This window comes from Struthio camelus, chromosome 12 (assembly GCF_040807025.1).
Source record: "Struthio camelus isolate bStrCam1 chromosome 12, bStrCam1.hap1, whole genome shotgun sequence".
In the NCBI taxonomy this organism is placed as follows: domain Eukaryota; kingdom Metazoa; phylum Chordata; class Aves; order Struthioniformes; family Struthionidae; genus Struthio; species Struthio camelus.
In genome coordinates this window covers 14,011,838-14,030,306 of record NC_090953.1, presented here as the reverse complement: position 1 = coordinate 14,030,306, position 18,469 = coordinate 14,011,838, and the positions used below count along the sequence as shown (strand labels likewise).

At 39.1% G+C, this 18,469-nt stretch overlaps 1 protein-coding gene across 8 annotated transcripts in view; it reads left to right on the top strand.

Moving 5' to 3' along the window:
* Positions 1 to 18,469, top strand: part of SEMA6D (semaphorin 6D) — a 696,006-nt gene that overhangs the window by 279,540 nt on the left and 397,997 nt on the right. For 7 of the 8 annotated variants that reach the window (XM_068958248.1, XM_068958263.1, XM_068958261.1 and 4 more), the window contains one exon: positions 4,499 to 4,588. The exons of the other annotated variant lie outside the window; for it this stretch is intronic. The gene's annotated coding sequence lies outside the window, so the exon portion shown is untranslated. The remainder of the gene's footprint in view (positions 1 to 4,498; positions 4,589 to 18,469) is intronic. 8 annotated transcript variants of the gene reach the window in all.

Genomic DNA, 18,469 nt, shown 5'->3' with positions numbered 1-18,469 from the left:
GATATACACCTTTCATACAGCATGTTTCATCTCTTCTTTTGCAGACACTTTGTGTTCATCTTTCTTCACACAGGGATTGTAGAGCAGGTGAGAAGGATTTTGTGCACATAAAATGTACAGTTCCATTCTGGGCACTGCGCATGTTTTCAGTATTTAAAAATATTGCGTGATTCCCAAGTGAAAAATTGACTACTGCGTATAGCTTATCCATGGCCTATCTAGGACTGATGTGTGATATTCAAGGTTCATGCTTAGTGGCTAGTTGATGCAACTGCTTCTCAGTCTTCTCTTTGCTGGTGCTGCTGTTCTGTCAAGGCTGAGTGTGACACACACTTGGGCCCAGGCGGGCGGCGGCTGACAAATGTGAATGCTTGGGGCCGTTCTGCCTCTGAGACATCACTGATGCTTTTCTCCTATGCTCATGCAGCCGTGCAATGGCAAAGGCCCAGCTTACAGGCACAGAAGACCTCAGTTACAAGCAAGCTCTGCGACAGCAGTAGACAAGGAGGTGTTCTACTGGCACTGAACTTTGGCAATTTGGGAAGGGCAGAGGGGGTTAAATGGGGAAAGATCAGAAACACACAGCAAGACAGGAAAAGGTAGAAGCTTAACAGGAGCAGAACCACTGAACTAATAAATTGCATCTACCTGTGTGATGGAGGTGTCAGAGGAGAACTGTGATTCCAGTCAGATTTTCTCCACAGTTAGGGCTTTCCTTGAGGATCTACTATAGATTTTTTATGGTTGTTTGCGTTCTTTGGAGGGAAATTAAAGAAAGTCTCCTAAATTCAGCTAATAAATCTGACCTTGTTCTCAGGACAGAGAGGTAAGATCTTGCAAAATGGCAGGATGATTTTTTCAAACTTGAAATTTGGAAATGAAGTCAATAAAGGAATAGTGGATTACTTCCGAGTTGAAAGTGTTCAGAACACAAAAGCATTTTCCTCTTTTTGGGAGGGAGAGTTATTTTTTTCACAAGATGACCTCTCAAGAAGACTATAAAAATAACATATAGCAAATTTCTGAACTCCTCTGTGAGAGGTCTAATAAATGACCTTACATTGCTGTTGACCACAGTCTCTTTGTTGAGACATAGCTTAGTGAGAAACAACATAAATATGAATGATCATAATTTAACTACTGCTGTAAGTAGTACTGCATTCAGTTTTGTTTTATGAGATAATTTTAGTCTCTGTGGGCATAGGAACAATTTATGTGTGTTTATAGTATAACTTACCGTTATTTTGAATGAGTACAGGTAAAGGTCTGTTCCTCCATGAGGAAAAATCATTTGTCCAGTTTGTTATCCATAAAAGTCTCACAGTAACCATTACTGGTATATATGTTGGGTGATTTTCCCCTGAACAACTGTAGAAGCTGTAGGCTCAGAGTGTCTCATATCCAAGCTTTCACAGAAAAATGTCAAAGCTCATTTTCTGGATAAGCTCTGCTCTATTGGAAGAGTTTATGTCTACTGCTAACGGGCAGCCTCGTTTGGCAGATAAATACTATGAATGGCTAAATATCATTTTGTTTCTTTCATTCCTGCACAACCAAGAACTAAATGAAATGAAGGCAAATGGTATTTCAAAGAGCAGAAGCTGTGGGTGTGATATCAGATGAACGTCTTTCAAGCACATACCTCACATAGCGAAGCTCAAGTCTCAAATATTTTACTGTGTTCAAGATTTCAGAGTCAATGCTATTTTTCATACATGTTTCTTCGTGTTGTATGCCCTGTGATGGCAAATACCAAGAAGGACATGTTCCTAGAGCTTGGACATCTGCTCTCATTGCAATAAAATTGCAACCACAATTCTGCATACTGCTTGTCAGAATGGAGTGCTGCCTAATAGGAAAAGCTGTTATGAGCCAGTTAAAGTAAATACATCTCAGCTGAACTGTCACACTTCAGGAATGTCAGTGATGGCTGTAAAGCTGCTTCAGATACCTTGTTGTAAAGCCAACCAGATGTAATAGTTATTTTGCTTCAGCTCAGCTCCCGTGTTGATCTTCCTGCTTTATTCAATTTAAAGGGAATATTGCACACAGGATAACCTATTCCTACTCAATTCATTCTATTTAAAAAATGGAAAGTTGTCTTTTGAAAAGGCTCTTTTTTCAGACATATCTAGATGAAGACAAAGCTTGATTGTCTGTTAATTATTTCCTAGCCAAAACTGGGACTAGATATCCAGAAGAAAATGGAATAAATTTTGTATATGTTTGCGCATGTATATGTTTCCCAGTGGGATGAAATTCAAACAAAACTGTAAAGAAAAATAAAGAAATATATTTGTTTTAATGAGCTAAATGAGGGTAGAGGCTTGAATGTGATGTGAACATGTCTGGGCTTGGTTTCTTGTTTAGGGGTTTTAATGTTGATAAAGCCTAGAGACTCCTGAGGATTATAAAAGATTAAATTTTTGTGATGAAGGATATTATGGCATTTCTGAAGTATGAAATGTTCTCAACCATTGCTGCAAGCTCAGGCTAGCTTAACAGCCCCTCCTCGGCATGACTGGCTATTTCATTATGCAATAGAGAAGTGGTGGAATTTGCTTAAGATTTACAAAGAAGGCTTCATATGCAAAGGGCAATTTACTAGGATTTAAATGTCTCTAAAGGAAAGATTTAAATCTGTATAGGAAAATATAGGCACACTTTCTCTGTTACCATTTTTGACTCGTCATGTATACACTGTAAATCTCAAGAGGAATATGTGCAGGACTTTGTCCTAGGGAAGTGTACACAGTAGGTTAGTATTTTACTTTTTGTCCACAAGGAAAAGTAAAAAGTACACTACTGCCTTCAAAAGTAATTGTGTTGAGTTCCTGACTTGAATGTCCTTGCAAATACTGGTGCAAACAGTAAAAATAGAAAATAATATTTATTTTGTTAGTTGCCCTCTTCTTTAAAGTGTAATCTTTTTTAAGTGTAGTTAAAAAAATAATAAAAATGGTGCAGATGTGGAAATTTTCCTCATGCAGTGCTAGCTCCTGTAGCCATCTCCATTTTACTTTGCACACAGTAGGGCAGTCTTAGTAGGCAAAGCAGGCTTTAATGAGCAAACAAGCTGTTCCTGAGATGCATTAGATCTTATGACTTGTACTGGGACTGTTTACACCTCCACCAATGCATGTGGTTTGACTAACCAATAGTGAATGTGACAAGCTACAAATATAGGGAGCAGAACTGTTGTGGTCAATAGCAGAACCTCTAGGTTGCTCTGACTTGCACCAAAAGGATAGAAGATATGCAACTAGCCAGGGATCCAGGGAGTACAACTTTATCTTAAATAGAGCCTTGTGCTCTTTATTGTGTGTTATCCCTTCCATCTTGCTGCTGGAGGAACCTGTTTCATGTTGTCAGCAACTCATGTACTTCCCCATTTTGACACATGAAGAGAAATAAACATTTGACTATCCTATTTCATACTTCTCCTTGGATTGCAGAGTCAAAACGTTCTCCTGCATGTGGGTTTTCTCACAGGAGGGACCTCCAGGCTGAAACACATATACAACCCAGTCGGTATCTGAGTGGCAGATCCTGATATGCCCTGGTAGGTAAAACTTTCCAGCAGGATAGATTTCAGTTCCCCCCTGCCCCTAAGTCAGATGCCAAAGCATCTAACTGGTGCTCTGGCACTTGCAAAGTTCAGCGTTGGGCTGCTGAGACCACATGGCTGAGCCCTGCTGTTAGTTAAGCTCTATGCTAGCAAGTGTGAGTTAGGGGGTCACTGTTGCTCTTTGTGATAAAGTCATAATAATGAACAATTAACAAGCCTTCTTTCATCCTCAGGGCTTTAAGCATGTAACAGGCTTATATAATGAAATCACAGTACCTCCCCCTCTGCCTGGTGCGAAATATCACTCTTGGTTAGCAATCACAAGCAGAGGTATGTGAGAGTTTAAGATAGGCAAGGTTGCTCTGCTTGATTGAAGGCACATGGAGGAAGAGCTGAGGTAGAAATGGCCTAAATTATCTGCAGATGGTCAGTGATGCCAGATCCCTGGGAGGGCAGGTGTCACCTGCAAGCTTGCTGCCCTTGTGTTGTGCACCATATAGTTTTTAAGAGATGTCAAATCCCTGTGTTTGTTTTTATGAAAGAAAGGTAGGGGGCTTGTGAGGCTAAGATTCAGAGGCAAGATGTGAAAGGGATTTTTTTTTTTGTTAATATAAGTGAACTATTTTAGGAAAAAATATATTTTTACTATGAAATAAAAACAGGAAGATGGAAAAGGCTATAGTATTAATGTAGAAGGTTTGCATAAAAAGTGAATCTCTACCTCTCTTGCTCTTCTCTCTCTTTTGTACGTCTGGCTGGTGAAGAAGGTTTATTTTACTCTGTTTGAACTACAAGTCAAAAAGGTGTTAATTAAAACTAGTATTTTGGTGCTTTTGCACAGGCTACTTAATCAATTAGCTGTATTTGCAAAGCACTTTCAAGCACTAATTACTGCTGAATATTAAGTGAGGGGTTTTCATTGCTTTTCAGAGAAAGAGGATGTCAAGAGGATGGGAGCCTTGTGGTGAACCTCAGGTGGCTTTTGATCCTCTCTCATCCTGATTAAACAGGAGCAACCAGGTAAGAGTCTTGACATGGCAGCAGGTTTCATCTAAAGCAAGGCAGCTCCATAGATAATTGCTGTGGGGCTTTGAGTGTGGAGGTGTGCTCTTTTGGTCCGTGAGGACTTGGATTTCCAATGCATTAGATGAGACACTCTGTTCATGTGATTCAGATCCTTAAGTGTGTGGTCAGCCCTATGTCTGAATCCTCTGCTGGATCAGTGCTCCCTGTGAGGGAGTTGGAGGAGTCTGGGTCAGTTGCTGGTGTCGTTCCTAGGTGGCAAATGTGGGATTGCCAAGGGGCTTGGAGTAAGGACGCTGCTTCCTGTTCCTCCCACTTGACACTGCCCTTCACCACCTTCAGTGGTGATGGACCACAAGAAGTAGCTTTGACAGGCTGCAGTTCTGCTCTGTTTTCCCTTCTAGCAAAAGACAACAGGATTTCATGGTGCATTAAATGCAAACTGGTAGACAGGAAGTATAAATATCAACACTGCATGAGGGCTGACAATTAAAGATTTCTGGGCAACCAAGCGATTGAACCATTAACAGAAGTGTTAAAAGTAGGGGTATAACAAGAGTATTAGGGATAATAACGGAGAAATTGTGTGGCAATTTGTGGCTAAGAGAGGAAGGAAAAACAGGAGACGTTTCGAGTCTTGGCTGAATATTTATTAGACTCACCTGCACTAAGCTCATAGTATCCTTTTTTTAAAGGAAGGAAGTAGAAAACAACTAGGGATGTACATGATGGGTGTCTTTGTAATATAAAGCAAGCAGCTACAGAGAGAAACACTTCAGATCTCAAGAGAGAAGGATGCTGTTCTTGTCAGGAGTTCCAAATTGTGAAGAACACACAAATAATTCACCAAAGGGGACATGTTTTTAAATTCTTCTCTGAATAGAAATTAAATCACTAAACTAAGGCCTAAAGGTCCAGTCCTATCTTTGGTAGATTCAACAGCAGAGAACTAAATTGTACTTACAGTCCTAAATAGTTGCATTGACTTCAGTGAAACTTTCTGGGAGATTTGTCTCTAACTTTGCTATAAAGAATTGTAAGACTGGACTCCAAGCAGTGCCAGAAGGGCAGAGTGAAGAGCTTGTAACTATCGTTGGTCTTCTGTTGTTCTGGTGTCATCTACAATGTCATGTAGCAAAAGGATAAGTGTTGAAGAAATCTTAGAAAATATAATTTAAAAGAATGTATTAAAAAAAATCTCCCTGTGTCTTCAGTGCTATCTATGTAATAAAAAAGGAATATAAAATCGAGGATAGTGTGTGCACTCCTCTGCAAAAATAGAGATTACTTACATGTATAAATAAGTCTATGTTTACAGCTCAGGTTTTTAACCTTAACATGCAATTTCTTTGCTTTTGTGAGAGTTAGTTGGAAGATTGACATCTCTTAGATGCAGCTACTGTGCTTGTTAGTGGATTACCTCTTTCAGAACGTAAAAGCATAAAAGTACATGAAAAGAATTGTTTATCTTACAGTGGAAGCTAAGGTCATATGTTTACATGTTGACACAGTAAGGTTATTGAAGAAAGATTCTAACTAATCATGTGAAAATTCTTACAGCCAAGTAGTGAATGAGGTGCTGTGATCTATTACATCCCTTTGCACTATTTCAGCAGAACAGAGGAGCAAGTAACTCTACAGACCTTCCTGGGGATATCTTTTGAATGCTTGTTTTTCCCTGTCCATCAGACTTTCTAGTCTTCAATGTAGTAAGTACCTATGGTTATCCTCAGATATTAAACAGGCCTACTAAGGTTATAGACAGTAGTAATTTTGGGTAACAGTCTCCTTTCTCTGAGCTTACCTGGTGGTCTCATTTTAGTAAAGCATATCCAGATCTGAAAAACCAGTCCTTTTACTTCTGGAAACTTTGCGCGTGTGAGTATTTATACTGTCTTGTGTGTGGAAGTGCTACTCAGTCCAATTCGGGAAAGACTAGTTCTTTTAACACAGCGTGGTGGGGCTGAACTCAGTTTCTGTTAGTGGATGCTCTGCCTGCTAGAAGCGTACTCATCTTGAAATGAAAACTTGAAAAGTTGGTGTTTCTGAGATAGTCTGCCCGGCTAAGCATACAACCACTACGTGTTTTATCTAACTATCCTCTTAAAGAACCAAAGATTCCCATTTTCATGAAATCCTTGCATCAGTTGGTTGTTGCATCATATGCAATGTTATATATCAATTTAGACACATCACAAAATGGAAGCTGATCACCTGATCTCCTTTTGAATTAATTTATTTTGTGATGGTATCATGCAATATCTGGGCTGAGTAGAATGTCAAAATCTTCATTCAGTGTCTAGGATTTACCTCACATATAAATGATAAATGGCAAATCATGGTAATAATCATGGTCACTTCTGACAGATTTTTTTTTTTTGCAGTAATTTTTCTTTTCATTTTGAAATTATCAAGATGAAGCTATTACCTTATAGCAGAAAATGGATTGTCTCCTGAATCCTGTTTTCTAGTGTTCAAACAGTAAAAACATCTTAAAACTCTGAATTCTTTTAATGGAAGAAAGGACACATTGACTTAAACATTATGTTTCTACTGCACACCAGTGTAGTAGATGTCTCAAATGAGCTCCATCCAGAGCAAAGATATCTGTCAAGTTTTGCAAATTATTTAATGCTTTTGACCCTCCTCAGGGATGTTCTGTCATGTCTAACATTTGAATTCTTCCACATTTGTTTGAACAAGTGTCCCTCCTTGGAATTTATTTATTTATTTATTTTAATATGGCAATAGTGATGAGAAGTATCTTCTAGAAACATCAGGGGAAAATGTGGTAGCAACAGTATCTGAAACTGCTCTTTAAAACATTGACCTTAAAAGCAGCAGCAGCTTGACTAACTGGTAACTACAGAGTGGACGAGGTAAAAAAATTAAAAACTTGGTGTATTCAGTGTAGCATTCTTTGAAGTCCAGGTGGTTAGCCTTTGCCTGTCACTGTTCAAGTTCAAATGCAATAAAAACATAAGGAAATCCAATGGCAAAAGCTTCATCCTGAGATCAGATGAATAAAGAGAAGATGATAGTCGGTAACAACTACCCTATATCTTAGGATAAAGCATTTTGTTCATCAAAGGCAGGAAAAAACTCCAAACTTTGCTTCTGTATGTGATGTGTGTTTCCAAAAGGCACAGTATTCACTGTCCTTAGTATTGCAATCAAACTTAGATTTGATTTGCTCAGAGAAAACTGTACTTCACTGGTCACTGTTAACAGCCAGTGCTTACTGTTAGATGCTACATAATAACAAGGGCTATCCCCTGTCACAAAGAGCTGGAAAGGATGTGCTAACTCTAGGTTAACCCATAGTAGTTTTACTAAAAAAAGTTTATTTTCCTGCTGTAATCCAGTATTTGTGAAAAGAGTAGATAGTTGATTACTTCTATCTCCAAATACAAAGTTTTTGGTTACTATTTAGAATTGCAATACCCTACTTTCTTTAGTTTCTTCTTTCACAAAGTATCCTGCTAAGATTTCCTGCGTATTTTCACCATGAAGGTTCAGATTCTAGTTACCTCTTCAAAGAGAGCCAGAGTTCTACCTCAGAAGGAGATGGTGTCATTGTTTGCATCATTGACTCACTGGAAAAGATTATGGTTTCCAATAGCCTTGTCTTCAATAACAGCCAGATTCTCAGTTGCAGGTAGGGGCAGTGGCACTTTCCTGCCATTCAGACTCAGACGTTTTCACTTTATTTGCTTATAATTGTTTCTCCTGAGGTTAGATGAAAAATTGTAAACTTCCAAATTACTGTTATTTTTGTTCCTAACTAGCAGCTTTAATAGCAGAGCCTCATTTGCATCATCACATGATTACTGGCAATCTGCATCTTGGCTTGGCCTCTGCACAGACCTCATCAACAGGCGAACGGAGCCAGAAGTTAATTGACATCCCACCAGGTGGGGAGTAGAACTTAGGTCTCCTTTCTTGCCATCTAGTTCCTAATTTATGAATCCATATACATGGAGATCCTATTCTAATTTAGGTAAGAAAGAAATATTTGCCATCTACAATGTAGATTTTTCCTATCTCTATTTTCAAAAAGTATTTACTAACTTTTTGATATTTAGTAATATTTAAGTATATGCAATAATGTTTTATATGTTTGATTAAACAGCATACTATAATAAAAATAGGGAAACTAGCTGAGAATTATTTGCTCTTTCTTATTCCTTAATAATAATCTTAGTCCTGTTTGGTGTTTGCTTCTCTCCTGAAGTACATGGTTACATAAAGTTTAAGGCAGGGGAAGCAGCTGGAAATACTGCGGTACAAAAGTACTATCACATGCAGCTGGAAGTACTGCAGATATGCAGGAAGTCATATCTTTGAGATGAAGTTCAGACCAAAAACCCATGATGTTTTTCATCAGTTGATTATTTATCTAAAGGCATGGAAAATGCATCTCTGTTGTTTATTGAGGCCAACGGCTTATCGTGAAAGTAATGTTAATTAGGTCAAGCCAGTATTTTCTTGGAACATCTAGAATTCAGATTTCTAATAAACTAACACTTCAGAGGCCTGGAAAACTGTGGTTTGTCATCTATTTATTTGAACTATAATTTCCATATACTTGGATTGTGAAGTAGTGTAACATCAGTCACTAGATGAATGCTTGGAGTTGAAAGAGCAAGGGTCTGAGGTTTAGGTGTTACTTTGAGCCAGTGACCATCAAATGTAAATTGTTTTATGTTTGCTACCTCTTGACATTTTTCAGATCCTTCCCTTCCCTAGCCCTTTCTGTTGTTTACTGTGCACTTTAATGTAACCCGTTAACCCTGTTCTCTCCACTGCAAAAATTTTATAGCTAGGAGACTGGCATAATCACTTTCAGAAGCAGTTTAAATAAAACTCCTAAAGTGCAACATTTATTATATGCTTCATATAAAACCCTGATACTTTCTGGTTTCTTAATGTAGGCACAATTTGAAATTTAGTAGGAAATTGAACTATTGGGAAATTAGTTTTAAAGATGGCAGTCTAATAAGACCTTGTTTTAAAATTTATATTATTTCCACTGATTAAGCTGAGTTTTAGCATAGCCTGGAGTGCTTCATTCATGGGGAATGATTGAGGAAGTAATTACAGTGAGCTATCTCTTTGACAGTGTCTGCAAAAACTAGGATTGTGCTACCTGATTGAAATTAGACTTACATCCCAGAAATTACCACCATTTTAGAAGAACCAAGCTATAGATTGTAGAGAGGAAATACTGCAAGCCAATCCACACATATAGTATAATGTTATCCCATGTCTAAGTACTATCTTAATATATTATTTTAACATATCAATATCGCGATATATTTCAATATTGTTATGAGTTACAGTGCAATCCCCTCCATTGCAAGAAAGGAACTACTAGATTGAAGATTATATTTAACATGTTTATCACTCTTCAGTCCATCTCATCATCAGTAGAAAGCACAAATCCCTTGAGGAAGAGCCTGCTTTTAGGCAGAGGAACGGGGAAAGAGGGTCGAGGTTATTGGAAACTAAAAGAAGCAATCCACAGAAATTCTGTAGATTTCCTCTCTCTGCTGAGATTTCCTCTGCTCACTTGCCCTTTTTATGGCGACAGAGCTAATATTGATCCTAGTAAGACTGAGCAGTAATTATCCTTCTCCTGAAGACGGGCCTCCAGGGCCTGGGAGTAGCGTGGCTCAGCAGTGGGGCTTGGTGTTCCCACGCCAAGTCGGTTTGGTGCTCTGTCGCACCCTGCTCAACATACTTCACCCACTTAAGCATAAGCAAGCAGATTTGGATGCCGTTCTTACATTTGCATCAGAAAAGTCTAGTCTTCTAGATGGACACTGATGTGGACAGAATGGGTATTTAAAAGAAATAAAACGTGTTCTGGAACATTGAATCAGCCAGATTTGTTGTTACTCCATGACTGCTGAAATCATCCTGTCCCTGAGTACAAGAACTGTGCTGTCTTACTACACAAATGCTGGGTGCAGCCAGGCACCGTAAAGGCAACAACGAGCCATTGAATAAGGCACTTCTAATAAGGTCATTTTTTTCCAAATCACTAGGCTTTCACTGTGGAGAAAATTAATTATAATAAATACAGGGGCCATAAATTTGTTTTTATAACCCCTTGTCTTCAATGCAGAATAAATTAGCCATCATCATCCTAACAGGCTGAGATTGAGACTTATGGTCCAACTTCATCCCTCATGTTATTTCAGCAGTGTTACACCAAGAGTGACTTTGATCTAAGTGTCTGTCTTGTGTGTCGTGGAAAGTGGGGGGCCACTTTCTGCCTTTTCATTATTAATCACACTGTATTACCTTCTCCTTGTCCTTTTTTTATTATGGTTGCTCTTACTCTTTTAGCATTCTTTCCCTTCTATTTGTGAACTCTTCTACTATGCCATGTTGTTTTGCCTTAAAGGTGAAGGCGCTATGATAAGAAATTTGCATCCCTGAGCTTTCTCTACAAACCAGTACAGAAGTATAAGATTCTTCTGCACTGTTGGACCATACCTAGTTGAATTCTTCTGAACTGTCATCTGAAAGCAAGTCAGTAAATTCAGTACTTCAGAGCTCGTTTGACAGAAGGCTTTGTCCCGGGCACCTGCTAGCTGTGTTATATCAAAAAAGCCTTTTACTGATCTTCAAGAGGAGAAGGCAGAAGAAAGATGACCTTTTAAGCTGCCTGAAAGCAAACTGCTTTGGACCAGTCAGGGTTACAGATGTGTAGTTCTGTTTTGTCCTCTTCCTCACTCAGCACCTTGCAGGAGTAGGTCTTTCTATACACATGCCCAAGAAATTAATGAGTGGTTCAGATACTGGCAAGTAAGACTCCATTTTCTTTCAAAATGGATCATCCTGGCTGTAGAATCGGCTAACAATAGTGAGGAATAGGTTTTACTTTATATTTCCAGTGCTTTCTTTTAAGGGCATCTGGTTAGAAAGCAGTATTTCCCATGAACGTTTTCTAGAGGGATTGTTTTCTTTCATTGTTTTATATTTTAAAAAACTAGTTTCCTAAGCCAGATATTGTAATTGGTAAATTTCTTACAAAACAGAGGTATCATGAAGATTTTCCTGTCCAAAAAGAGTTTTGATGGGAAACATTCTGTCTCCTCTACTTCTAAGGTATCTGCTTTGATCTGGGTCCGTGTTGATTAGGATTGCAAAACAGACGATAGGATAGAATAGCATTTGTACTATTATTATCAATTGTATAATGCTAGCTGTTGATTTTGAACCATACAAAAGGATTTATGCAATCTTTATCTCTAATAGCCCTAAAAATACTAAAATAATTTATTTTTTCTTCATTTGAAAACATACGAAGCAGTAGGAATATTGTTTCATAACCCATTAAGCCCAGTATACACCTCGTGCCCAAATCAGCTGTAGTTGAGCTCTTTTACTTAACACTTCTACTTTTCTTTCATGATATTCCTGGAACCTTTGCCACAATGTTGATTAGGATGTCAAACAAAATGTTGTGAGTGAGATTTTTTGATACCTGGAGTGTGAGACATATTGGCATAAGTTGGAGAAATGAACTTTAAAACTCAGGTTGTGTATTAGCTTTATTTGTGGATGTGAAATAGTGAGATGTGGTGGTGAGAGAGACACTAATTTGATCAAAATATCCTTCAACCAGTGCTGAGTGAAAAGCAAAGCCACAGGTGAGTGCTGCTGCTGCTATGAATGCTCAGCCTGTCACTTTAAGTCCGATAACAGAAAATCCAATAGGAACAAGATCCTAATGTGCAGGACTAGAGTTAAAGTCTTTTAATTAAATTTAAAAGATTTTCTTCCTCATGGGAAAGAATATGATTAGCTATTTTCTGACAAGCATTTGACTTGAAGATGCTTGCATCAGCAGAGGAGTACATTGAGAGTACTAGTAGAGAAGTACTAGTAGATGCTAATTATGAGGTTTTGGGAACCATTATTTATGTAAGATCTTGTTTTTATAAGTGCTAGGATAAAAACCTGGTAAATAAGTATCAGCATCTTTTATAATAATTATGAAGAAGCATTTTAAATTGATCCTCAGGATGCCAGGCTGACTTGAGGAAAGCCAGCTGCCACACATTCAGTCCACTGCTGCTTTGCTTGCAGCTGATCCCAACTATACTCCAACTTAGCAAGCAACTAAAATAAAGATAGTGAAGTAATATAACAAAGATAATCTGTATTCACCTTAAGGGGACCTTAAAGGAATGTAGTCAATTTATCCCTTTTTTGCCTCTGCTAACTTCAGGGAAGTTAAGTCAGGAATGATTTTGGTCCCGGAGCTTTGGGTACCCAAGTCACATTCTAATTCTTGCTACTCCAGCAAGCAAGCTTGTCATGTCACTTCAAACTGACATTCAGTACAGCACATGCTAATCTCTTCAGTCTCATATGATTCTTTGTGCTGTAGAGGTAGTAGCTGGTGAGGCAGGCAGGTGCCCAAGAACTAGATCCTCATTTGGTGCATGTATCATAAAGCCGGCAGGGAAGTTTCTCTACCTATTGTGTATTCTCCTTGTCCCTTTTTACAAGTCAGAGAGTTGCTACAAACACATTAATTTGTACATATCTTGATTTGTAGTCTATCTTTTACTGTCCTGTTTTAGCAGATAACAATAACCATTTGGTTAAGAGGAGGTAATTTTATGTCTTAACACGACTATGTTCTGTGAGGCTCATCTATTCATCCAGCATGGAGGGAAAGATTCCCAAGACTGGGAAGGATTCTAGCACAAAATGCTGTACAATAGTGGTAAATACTGTAAAGATTTTGCTCTATACTAGTGAAAATTGTATTTTGTAATCTCTGAATTACTCACTTTTGAGACACAAGAAAGGACATCACACTCGGAGAATGCCAAAAGAGCTGTATTCCAAAGCAGGACATCTTCCAAGAAATCAGATGACTGATGTGCCAGAGGTTGCTGTTGATTCCACTGTATGTTGAAAGTGGTTTGGAACAAGCTAGATTTAAGCAGGTGCACTAATGTTCTTCTTCTGGGTGCTTGAAAAAGGAGGTGGTTTGTTTCCTGAGTAAATTTGCAGCTACTATGACTTGAATGCTGAAAAATTGGTTTGTAAAAGGGATCTGGACCTTCCTATGTGCAGGTATAAAAAGTAAGAAGCTATTACAGACACCTTCTCATTTCAATCTAAAAGTGAAACCTCTTTTGTAAGGCTTCTGAAGACAAAAGCTTTATGTGACAAATTTGTTACCTTGTTCTCAAATGCCTAGAAGTCAAATACTTTGCTGTATTCTTCATCTTCATCAGAGGTCTCAAGCTTTCAGAATCAAACTTCCTTCCTATCCAAAACTTAAATAACACACACACACACACACACACACACACACACACACACACACACACACACACACACACACACACACAAGGAAAAAGGTAGCTACCTTTAGATCCCAAGAATAAAACCGCAAACTGTAGCAAAACTGCAAGTCTGAAAGTTACACTGATAAACAGCTGCTCAGCTCTTAGTGACACGCTGCTCCAAGACAGAGCTGAGAAGCCAGGACAGAGCCTCCTGCCAGGTTGGTTGGTTTTTGAGTCCTTGATATCTGCTATGTCTGTGTCTTGCTGGGATCATTAAGGGGCTGTGCAGCTATGCCACATCCTTCTCTTCCAGTCACAACAACCTATGGTGCATCTGTGAAAATAATCAGAGCTTTTCAAGGCTTTTACAAGTCTTCCCTTGCTATTGCCTGTCCATCACTTTGGATCTGTGGAGAAAAGCAGTTCTAGCAGCTGCACTATTTCCTAGTAGTTAGAATGTTGTGGGTAGTGTTCAAAATCAAGCAGCAAGGACACATCTTTGGATTTTCTTGAGCAAACAAATTATTCAAGATACATTTTTTGCCCAAATACAGAGATTAGCGTAAAACACACATGCATGCAGTTAAGGGATTGTTTTCAATCTCTGCCTGAGGGCCCAGATCAGCACATATTATCTGTGTATGTGCGTAACTTCCTTTTAAATTGAGAAAGAGGAGCTGTGAAAGGAATTACTTTTCAGTTATTCCACTTAGTTTATACTACAGCAATTTTATATTCTCAGTAAACTTAGGCTAAAGGAATAGAATGACTCACTGGAAGAATTAACTTAATACTGTTGGCTTCTCTGTGGCCAGATATAGAAAACCAGAACCAGAAATTCATCAGTGTATTCTGGGGGGTAGTGGGGGTGATTGGTGAAAATAGCATGCACTTTTTTTTTTTTTTTTCCAAAAGTGCTAAAGGATGTTTAAAGTGGCCACAGTGCAAAAAAGATTTGACAAATCTAAATTTGACAATTGCATTAGAATTGTAAAACATTGGGAATATTATCTACGTGTAATGTTCAGATGGTTTGTGGCTCTTTCAAGTTAGCTTTTAACAGGTGTTCAAATGTGCAGTTTTGACTTGCACAAATGCAACCAATAAGCAAGTTCTGAAATAAGGTTATGAGCATTTTTGCAAAAAGGCATTTTAAATGCATTTTTTCTTCAGAACATGGATTTCATACTGGAGTTTGAGTCATTACCTTAAACAATAAAGGACAAATTCGGAAATGTTGCAATCAAATGTAGAACTTGAAATGAATACTGTGTGTTAATTACAGGTTCTCTGTTAGATAACCTTGCAACCCCTGGAAATCTTTTCTGCCTCACATGGCTTTAACAATATAGAGTGAAAACTGACACACCTTTATGATCCGCCTTTTGAATGACTATTGATCTGTTGGCATCCTACAAACCCCATTATAGCAAAGATATTTCTAAACTTGCTGGGACTAGATGGTTATTGATAACTGTATCTAACTCTTGATTTCTCAGCATACGATCATGCATGCATCTCATGCAGCTCTAGTATCTTTTTTAGGCACTGAGACCTTGCAGGCTTACTTCCTAGAACCAGTCTTACAGCCCTCTGAATTTGCTACTTGCTTAAACATATTTGTCAAACTTGTTTAATAAGAACTGCCAAAGTTCTGTCTTCTAAGAATTTATCTCTTAAAGAGACCATGTGGCAGAAGAACATTGAACAGAAACAAGGGAATCTTTTAGTGACAAAGATTTTTAAAATGTAAAATCAGTTTCATGACTATGGAAAACAAAAAAAAAATAGTGATCTCAGTTCTCTGCCATCTGAGTCCTGGGTTTGAACCAAATTGTTAGGAGACAGCCTTGCCAACCTGCTTTGCTGATTTTGCTTTTAAAGTTGGTGTAACTTTTTGCTTGAAGACATGCTTTTTTTGCAAGGTAGCACCTGTCCTTCAGGCAGCTGCATGTTTCCACCATGAAATTCCAAACTGTAGCACTTGTATCATTTGTTTTCTGCACCTTTTGGTGGAAAGTGCATTGTTTACCTAAGAATGAGCTGTTCAGCACCAATGGCTCAGGATTGTGTCTGAGTAGCTGCAGTAAAATAATCTTCTTGCTAAGATTCAAACTTCTGCTATAAAATAGGTAGTTCAGCTCATGAAGATATGGTCCTAAGAATAACAAAGTGGAATTCATGTCTTGGGCAGACAAAACTCCAACTGTTGGAGACAAATAGTGGCCTTTCACTTGGAGAAGTAGATTATCCCTTCTACTAATCTCATAATCTGATGAACACCTTAATACCCAAAAGGTGTCCAAGGCTTGCTTGCTAGACATTATCTAAAGCTCTTATGCACTGACTACTGATTTAGAAGAGTGCCATCTACTGATTCGTAGCACCACTTAATGTCGAAGTGTGATGTTTCTGAAGGATCTGCAAAATATTGCCTGGATTGACCTCTCTTAATTCCAGTGAAATCACAGACAAAGGTAGATAGCAATACGATTTAGAATATCTAGGTTATATATCTTTCTGCTTTGAAACAATAATATTAACATCCAGTCTTGTTCAATGTATTCATCAATGACCTGGATGAAGGGACAGAGTGCACCCTCAGCAAGTTTGCTGATGATACTAAACTGGGAGGAGTGGCTGACACACCAGAAGGCTGTGCTGCCATTCAGAGGGACCTGGACAGGCTGGAGAGGTGGGCGGAGAGGAATCTCCTGAAGTTCAACAAAGGCAAGTGCAGGGTCCTGCCCCTAGGGAGGAAGAACCCCATGCAGCTGGGGTACAGGCTGGGGCTGACCTGCTGGAAAGCAGCTCTGCCAAGAAGGACCTGGGAGTCCTGGTGGACAAGTTAAGCGTGAGGCAGCAGTGTGCCCTTGTGGCCAAGAAGGCCAATAGTCTCCTGGGCTGCATTAGGCAGAGTGTTGCCAGCAGGTGGAGGGAGGTGATCCTGCCCCTCTACTCAGCCCTGGAGAGGCCACACCTGCACTACTGTGTCCAAATACAAGAGAGACATGGCACTACTGGAGAGAGTCCAGCGGAGGGCTACAAAGATGATGAGAGGACTGGAGCATCTCTCCTCTGAAGAAAGGCTGAGGGAGCTGGGCCTGTTCAGCCTGGAGAAGAGAAGACTGAGAGGCGATCTCATAAATGTGTACAAGTATCTGAAGGGAGGGTGTCGTGAGGATGGGGGCCAGATTCTTTTCTGTGGTGCCCAGCGACAGGACAGAGGCAATGGGCATAAACTGAAACACAGGAAGTTCCATCTGAACATGAGGACAAACTTCTTCACTGTGAGGGTGACAGAGCACTGGAACAGGTTGCCCAGAGAGGTAGTGGAGCCTCCTTCGCTGCAGATATTCAAAACCTGCCTGGATACGATCCCGGGCAATATGCTCTAGGTGACCCTGCTTGAGCAGGGGGGTTGGACTAGATGATCTCCAGAGGTCCCTTCCAACCTCAACCATTCTGTAACATGTGTATATTATTTCATTTCAATTAACTTAAGTGTAGTAGTCACACATACACACACACACAATATCTGATGAGTTGTTGCTATCATGTAATAACTCACCAGCCTCATAAAACACAAAATTACATTGTTACCTCCTTTTAACCAAATGGTTGCTGGTGGGTTTTTTTCAGTTTGTAGAAAGATGAGAAGTGAGATGTGCCCAGGATGTTCTGAGAGTCACTATAATAAGCATGATGTGTGCACGAAGGGGTTAATTTTCTTGACTCAGGATGCCTGATTAACAATGTGCAAGAATTGGAATTACTTGCCTTTGCTCTGTGAAGGTTTCTTGAGGAAAGGAGACTTTTAACTCAGCTGACCATGCATATCCATAGATAAGCCCTGTGAATGCTGCACTGAAAGGGCAAAGGAACCACAATATCTACTTTAGGCTGCAGGAATGGTCATAGAGACGAGAGAAGCTAATAATCTCTCTCCCATGTATCAGCCATTCCCCTTGGTTACATAGTTGTATGAAAGGGTGGACTCCTCAATGCAGAGATATAATTTTCTAACCTTGTTGCATTGGGGAGGCAGCCTAGCATCTGTTTTGTTATCAGAGAAGGCACTGGAACAGGTCCCGCTTTACAGTCGGTATCTTTTTTTGACACTCAGGTCTTTGGTAAGAATATTTGCAAACAAATGGTAAAAATGAAAATACACTCTAATACTCCTTACTCACCATTAACTTCTGCAATATTATTGCACATTAATTTTAACAGTTACTTTACAAAAACACTTACCGCTGTCTTGATGACAGAAAAGGCTATAATGCTGTTGATGTTACAGCATCCCACAAGTCGGTTCTTGATGCGCAGCAGCCTAGCTCATGCCCATCCTGATACAGCAACCATCCACAGTGCTTTTCACCTCTTCTAAAAACACGCACGCACGCACATACACACTGCTGGAAAATACACCACTGTTTTTCTGTTTAAAATTCAGGTTAAATTTAACTAGTTGCCTGCGCTCTTCTATAGCTTCTGATTAAAAGACATGAGGCTATAGTATAGCACTGAGGCTGAGTTTGAGGAGAAATTTCAA